This window comes from Lactuca virosa, chromosome 1 (genome assembly GCF_052849685.1).
Source record: "Lactuca virosa cultivar CGN04683 chromosome 1, Lactuca_virosa_CGN04683_v6, whole genome shotgun sequence".
NCBI classification, from domain to species: domain Eukaryota; kingdom Viridiplantae; phylum Streptophyta; class Magnoliopsida; order Asterales; family Asteraceae; genus Lactuca; species Lactuca virosa.
The window spans coordinates 308,652,958-308,660,301 of NC_136426.1; positions in this window are offsets into that span (position 1 = coordinate 308,652,958).

Here is a 7,344-nt window from a genome sequence, read left to right on the forward strand (position 1 = left end):
ATTCCATCTTCCCGGAGACCCGTACTATCCCAACCACGGCAATGCAGGATGGCTGGGAGTAGAGCCAGAAGATGATCACCCAATCCCTTTGGATGATCACAAAGCTGAAGGCTTTTCTGATGGTTCGGACTCAGAGCCTGAAGTCAACAACCTACCCCCAGCTGCTCAAGACCCAAACCTGAACCCTCGTCCAGCATTTCAAGGACCCACACCTCTGTGGGCCACAAACTTGAACAGATGGAGTTGGGAACAGGGTCAACCTTTTCCCTACAATGGAGACATAAGTTTCTACAACCTCACCAAGGGAGGTTCAGCTGACAGGGTCCTACCCATCATGGTTCGTAGGATTGCTCGGAACACTGAGCAAGGTCGAGCAGCTATCGATCGAGTCGTGGAGATTAACGCCAACTCTGGCGTTAACACAGTCCACATTCGCCAAATAGTGTCTGCTCATGAAAGGACTCAGGTCAGCAATGCAGTTCTACAGAGGGAACTTGCTGAAACCCAAGCTGAAGTCAGGGAACTTCGAGCTCAGCAGGCAAGGTCTGAAAGGCGTATGAGGGACATAGAACATCTACTGTCGGATTCAAGAACTCACTCTAGTAGTTCTCGTCGCCATTAGAGTCTCATCGACTTCTCTTTTGGATGTAACCTAGTTAGTGTAAAAACTCTAGTCTAATTTCCTATCTTTGTAAATCTTAGACCCGTTAGGTCTTGATTTGGTAGTAGTCTGTCAAAATTTTCCATCTTGGTTGATGTAAGACCTACTTCTAGGTCATTTTTCCCGAACTCATTACATCTGTAATCCCAGTATTATTCACAGATATCTAATCTCATGGAAATTATATCCAAATGCTTTCGTTTACAATCGATCGTGTTATTCATTTGTGCTGTCGGACTATGGAGAGTTAGTCCATGAGTCATTCTTATCTACTTCCTATTAAATTCTTATCAATACCTTCATGTTTCTAAACTTATAGTTAAAAGATGCCTCCACGTAAATCGACAAGACGCGATCCTCCAGCACCGACACCAACTGCTCCTCAATTCGACACGGCAACCCTGAATGCTGCTGTAGCTGCAGCTGTGGCTACAGCCATGGCTCAATATCATTATTCGGGTTCCACTGGGGAAGGAACTCCTGTCCTATCTACTCATGGTGAAATCCATGTGCGCTCCAGAGAGTGCTCCTACAAGGACTTCACAAACTGCAAACCATTGTCCTTTAAAGGGAATGGCGGAGTCATTTCCCTCCCGTAATGGTTCGAGAAGACCGAATCGGTTTTCGAGATCTGCTCCTGTCCAGAAGGGAGCAAGGTCAAGTTTGCTACTTGCACCTTTGAGTCAAAAGCCCTAACATGGTGGAATAGTCATGTCAAGTCACTATCCCTTATAGTGGCAAATGCTATGGGCTGGGAAGCTCTGAGAGAGCTAATGGTTGAGGAGTACTGCCTGAGGGGCGAAATCCAAAAGCTAGAGGAAGAACTGTGGAGCCAAACCATGAAGGGCTCCAACATAGTATCCTACACCGCCATGTTCTGTGAACTGGTGGCCCTCTGTCCCAACATGGTTCATACAGAGGGGAAGAAGATTGAAAGATACATATGGGGGCTGGTGCCTCCATTCCAGGGAAATGTTTTGGCTTCAGACCTCACTACATTTGTTAGTGCCAAGCGATTGGTACAGCGGCTCATAGACCATGGGGTTCGTACCCCGGCCTCAACAACGACCCTGGCCATCTCGGAACCCGCCAGAACCGCTAATTCCAAGCGGAAGTTTTGGGATGACAAGAGAAAGACAAAGGCTGCCAAAAAGCAGCAGGTTGTGGTAGTTTATGCTGCGATAGCACCTGCCGCTGCTGCTCCGGTAAAGCAGTACGCTGGAAGTTTGCCTAAGTGTAACAAATGCAACTTCCACCATGTAGGAGCCTGTCGGGAAATACAGTGTTTGAACTGCAACAGGAAGGGGCACACTGCCAGTTTCTGCAAAGCTCCGACGAGGCCAATCACCCAAGTCCCCGGCGCTGGTGTGAGCCAAACTTGCTACGGTTGTGGCGAGGTGGGCCACTACAAAAGGAACTGCCCGAAGGCAGGGAATGCCGGTGGAGTGGCAAGAGTTCTGGCCATAGGCCATGAGGAAGTGGTTGCCGACCCCACAGTGGTCACTGGTACGTTTCTCCTCGATAACTCTTATGCATGCATTCTGTTTGATAGTGGAGCAGAGAGGAGTTTCGTGAATCAAAAATTTGCTCATTTACTTAAGGAAAAATCACGAGCACTTAACGAACCGTTCACTGTAGAAATGGATAATGGAAAGACGGAGAGCACTAGCAATATATTCATAGGGTGTACCCTAACACTTGATAGCCATTCATTTTCGATCGACCTCATGCCGGTTTCTATTAAAAGTTTCAACGTGATTATCGGCATGGAGTGGTTGAGTCTTCATCATGCCGACATCATGTGTTACGAAAAGGTTGTACGCCTTAATCTGTCGTCTGGCGAAACTCTAGGAGTATATGGCGACAAACCCGTCACGAACCTTCGTATCATCTCGAGCATTCAAGCTCAGAAATTCTTGCGAAAGGAATGTCACGCATTCCTTGCTCATGTGGTCGATGTGAGCCAAGAAACGAAAGACATTCAGAACATTCCAGTAGTACGTGACTTTCCCGACATCTTTCCGGAAGAACTGCCAGGATTACCTCCGCAACGTCAAGTCGAGTTTCGAATCGAGTTAGTTCCAGGGGCTACTCCCGTAGCCAAATCGCCCTATCGTCTAGCACCTGCAGAGATGTAAGAACTGTCCTGTCAACTTAACGAACTGGTCAGCAAGGGCTTTATATGACGAAGCTTCTCACCCTGGGGAGCTCCAGTCTTGTTTTTCAAGAAGAAAGATGGATTGTTTCATATGTGCATCGACTACAGAGAGCTCAACAAACTGACCGTCAATAATCGTTATCCTTTTCCTCGTATTGACAATTTATTTGACCAACTTCAAGGGGCGAAGTTCCTTTCAAAAATCGACTTAAGGTCCGGATATCACCAACTACAAGTGCTAGGGGAGGATGTTCCGAAGACAGCCTTCCGAAGTCGTTATGGGCACTACGAATTCGTAGTGATGCCGTTCGGATTAACAAACGCACCAACTGTATTCATGGACTTAATGAATAGGGTGTGTCGTCCTTACTTGGATCAGTTCGTCATCGTCTTCATCGATGACATACTTATCTACTCTCGTAGTAAGGAGGAGCATAGTCAACATCTGCGACTAGTCTTAGAAACCCTTCGTTCGGAGAAGCTCTATGCGAAGTTCTCGAAATGCGAATTTTGGATCCGACGAGTCGAATTCTTAGGGCACGTGGTTAGCGAAGAGGGAATACACGTGGACTCTTCCAAAATTAAAGCCATTGAGAACAGGTCAGCACCGAAGACGCCTACAAAAATTCGTCAATTTCTAGGCCTCGCTGGCTACTACCGCAGGTTCATTCAGAACTTCTCCCGCATTGCGAAACCTCTTACGACACTGACCCAGAAGGGCGTGGCCTTTGACTGGGAAGAGAAGCAGGAGAGAGCGTTCCAAACGCTCAAAAGAGCCTTGTGAAAAGTAGTTTTAATACCATAAAACCGTTCTGTTGTGTAAAGTAGTTTTAATCCCATAAAACTGTTCTGTTTTGTTTGTGGAAAATGATTAATACACTAGTATTTCTTAAAAATAAACTACTGGTGTACTAAATACTCTATTATTAAATTGGTTAATTAGGGTTAAATGTGATAAGGTTATAACCATACTGTTTGACTAGTGTTTAATACGACGGCCTGCTGGCGTCGAAACTAATGTGACATTTGCCACCCCTTCGCTTGCCTGCCGGACTGTAGCTAACAGTTAGGATGTGGGATTGTCAGTCCCATATAGATCTATGCACAAAATGCCCGCTCTCCCTCCACGAGACGCTGGTTACAAAACGCGACATAACAAATATATTGCTATGCCGTGAAGTAGTGGCTCACATTTCTGGTTTATCTGGTTTAAGTAAAGATCGAATTATATCCTTTTCTTAACAAAGTAGTTTAAACCTGGTATACTTATCTAGTAAAAATAGATCTCTCGTTATTTTTATAAATTATACCTATTATAACTTATATGCTTTATCTGGTTATGTCACACCCCAAAACCGGAACGGCGGAAACGTTCTGGGGTGGAGGACGTCATGTACAGTATCACAACAAAGCATAATAGTAAACAAGCAACAACATCCATTGTATTAATAGAATAATTTTGATACAAGCGTATTCTGTATAGTAAGTAAGACACCAAAATGAATAACAAAAATAAAAGATGAGTCTTGTATGTGCTCCATCTTCTCCAAAGCTTCATCGGTACCTGTCTACTGATGACCTGAGAATACAAGTTATTTTGAAAAGAGTTTATCAGCATAAAGCTGGTGAGTTCATAAGTATTTAGTGTCATTGCTTGTATGAAAATGTTTGTAACAACGTAGTGTAAATGTTCATAGTTGTTTGTAAATGTTTGTAAATAGTTATGCTCCCTAGAAAATCCTATATTTTCTAGTGAAATGTAGTCTTCTACCAAGACCCGACTGTTTGTGTATTTGTTCCTTATGTAGTGTAAGAGTTTTTACCCAGTGAAACTATCATTATGAAAATATAGTTTACTTAAACGTGTATGTGACAGAATCACAAAGTAATGAAATACAGACTCCAGGTAGTACTAAATGTACAGTACACCTCGGGGAGTCTAAAGTAGTAAAATGTAGACTCCAGGTGGTATTAAATGAACAATACGCCTCGAAAAGTCTGTTTTGCCTTTAATTCTTAATTGGTTGATTAAAGGTTTGAATGTGAACTCGTATGTAACCATGTTGATCGACGGCTGAATAACTGATGACCCTCCGGTGTCATATATAGTGAGGTAACATTCTGTCACCCCTTGGCCTAGACAGTTGGGACTGTAGCTAGCAGTCGGGGTGTGGGAGTGTCTGTCCCGTATAGATCTATACACACAATGCCCGCTCTCCCTCCAGGGGACTCTGGTTACAAAGTGATACCACAATGAAGTGTCGTATCGAGAAGTAGTATGTCACATTCTATTTATAGTATTCAAAAGTTTTGTATAGTATGTCATAGTATAGTAATGTTTTCTCTATACTAGTGTATAGTATACTCTTTTGTGTAGTGTATAGTATGTTCTCTTGTATAGTGTATAGTATGTATTGTTTCTCAATGTAGTACTTATGTAGTGATTTGTAATTGTACTGACTCTTGTATGTATCGCTGTAGTAGTAATAGTGAATAGTAATCCCTTAACTATACCTATTATAGTTAAATGGTAATGTTGTTTGTATGCCTTCGTTACACAAAGGTACTGAACTGAAGTGAAAGCTTTTATATCCAACACACACACACACAGATATATATATATATATATATATATATATATATATATATATATATATATATATATATATATATATAGATATATATATATATATATATATATATATATATATATATATATATATGATATATAACTAAGAATCCAACGACATTCGGACAAATAACAGGATACCCTAAGTCCACAACCAAACAAGGAACAAGAAATAAGGTGAGCTATCAGTCCTAAGTCCTTCAAATCTTACTGATATAAATATATTAGTGTAGATATGAGTTTGAAAATAATGTAAGTTTAAGAAGGTTTGAAAATAGTTTTTAGCATCTAAAAGAGTTTAATAAAAGCTTTTGAAGTGCTTGAAATCCATATGTTTGATAGCAATTTGAAAGTAATAGTAAATCTTTCTGTTTGTTGTAGTTATCAATCACATATGATTAAAGCAATAACTAGAATGTTTCAACTTGTATTCCCCCCCCATAAAAGCATTTAAAATCATTTCAAAGGTTGATTAATGGGTATGAACTCAACTGAAATGAGTGATGCGAATGTAAGATCGGAAAAAGGATGCTAAGTGTCAAGTGAAGACTTGAACACACGTACGGATCCTATTTAGCATATAATGACATATATATGTATACAATTAGTGTATATTCAACTAATTAAGAAGGATAACACTCTTATAGTGTAAGAAACACTTATATTGAAGTGTTACAATCACAAATGATTGCATAAAAGGAGTGTATGGTCACTAAATGGAGCTTTCGGACCAAGTGGTATTTTAAAACCGAAAACTCAAGATATTTGGTGCATGTGGTGATTTTCAAGGGCTTTCAAACATGCATAGGGGTTGTAAGTTTTATCCAAAGCCTTAAGTGTGTTTTAAGGTCTTAAAGGCACCTTTCTTTAGGGTTTTCGGTTTAAGGAGATGCACTAAACCGAAAACTCCTTTTGTTCTTGGAAAATGACGATTTCAAGGCCCTAAATCAAGTATCCTTACTAGATAACAAGTGTAGGAAGTAGATACTTACAATATGGAAGCAAAGAAGGGTGTTTTTGGCCCAAAACACTAGTGTGTGTTCTTGGTGTTCTTGGTGTTCTTGAAGAACACTTGAAGATCTAAGAAAAAGAGAAGATTTCATGGATGAAATCATGTATAACTACTAGATGAAGTGTTGTATCAACAAATCAAGAGAAGAAACACTTACATTTTTGGAAGATTTGGAAGAAGCTCTTATGATACTTGAGAGAGAAAGTGGGTGTTCTTGAGTTTGGAAGTAAGAAATGAGGAAAGGAAGGTGTAAACTCATGCCTTAAGCATGAGTTCTCGGTCAAAGGGGTTTTCGGCCCAACCCCTCATGTTTGGCCGTAACACCTTATCAAGGTGTTATTTGTTTTATTTGATCCCCAATAATTCTAAAAAAATACTTCCTTTCGTTTATTCTCTCGAAGAATAAATATTTAAAAATACCCAAACGGACTTTAAACCGAGATAAAAATTAGCAGAAATGAATTTGACTTTTAATTTGAAGTGCTAGACGGTAGAGTTCGTACAAATGAAAATTTCGGGTTGTCACATCATCCCCCGTTAGAGGGAATTTCGTCCCGAAATTAGAGTTCAAGCAACTAAGTTATTTCAAATAACTAAGTAAAAAGATGAGGATATTTCAGGTTAAACTGATCCTCGCGCTCCCACGTGAATTCCGGTCCTCGCTTGGCGTTCCAGCGAACCTTCACTATCGGGATACGACTTTGCTTGGTTCGTTTGACCTCTCAGTCCATGATCTCTACTGGTTCTTCCACGAAGTTGAGGCTCTCGTTGATCTTGATCTCGTCGAGTGGGATTACAAGAGTCTCGTCGGATAGGCACTTTTTCAAGTTAGAGACGTGGAAGGTTGGATGTACGTTACTTAGCTCGTGGGGAAGGTTGAGTTT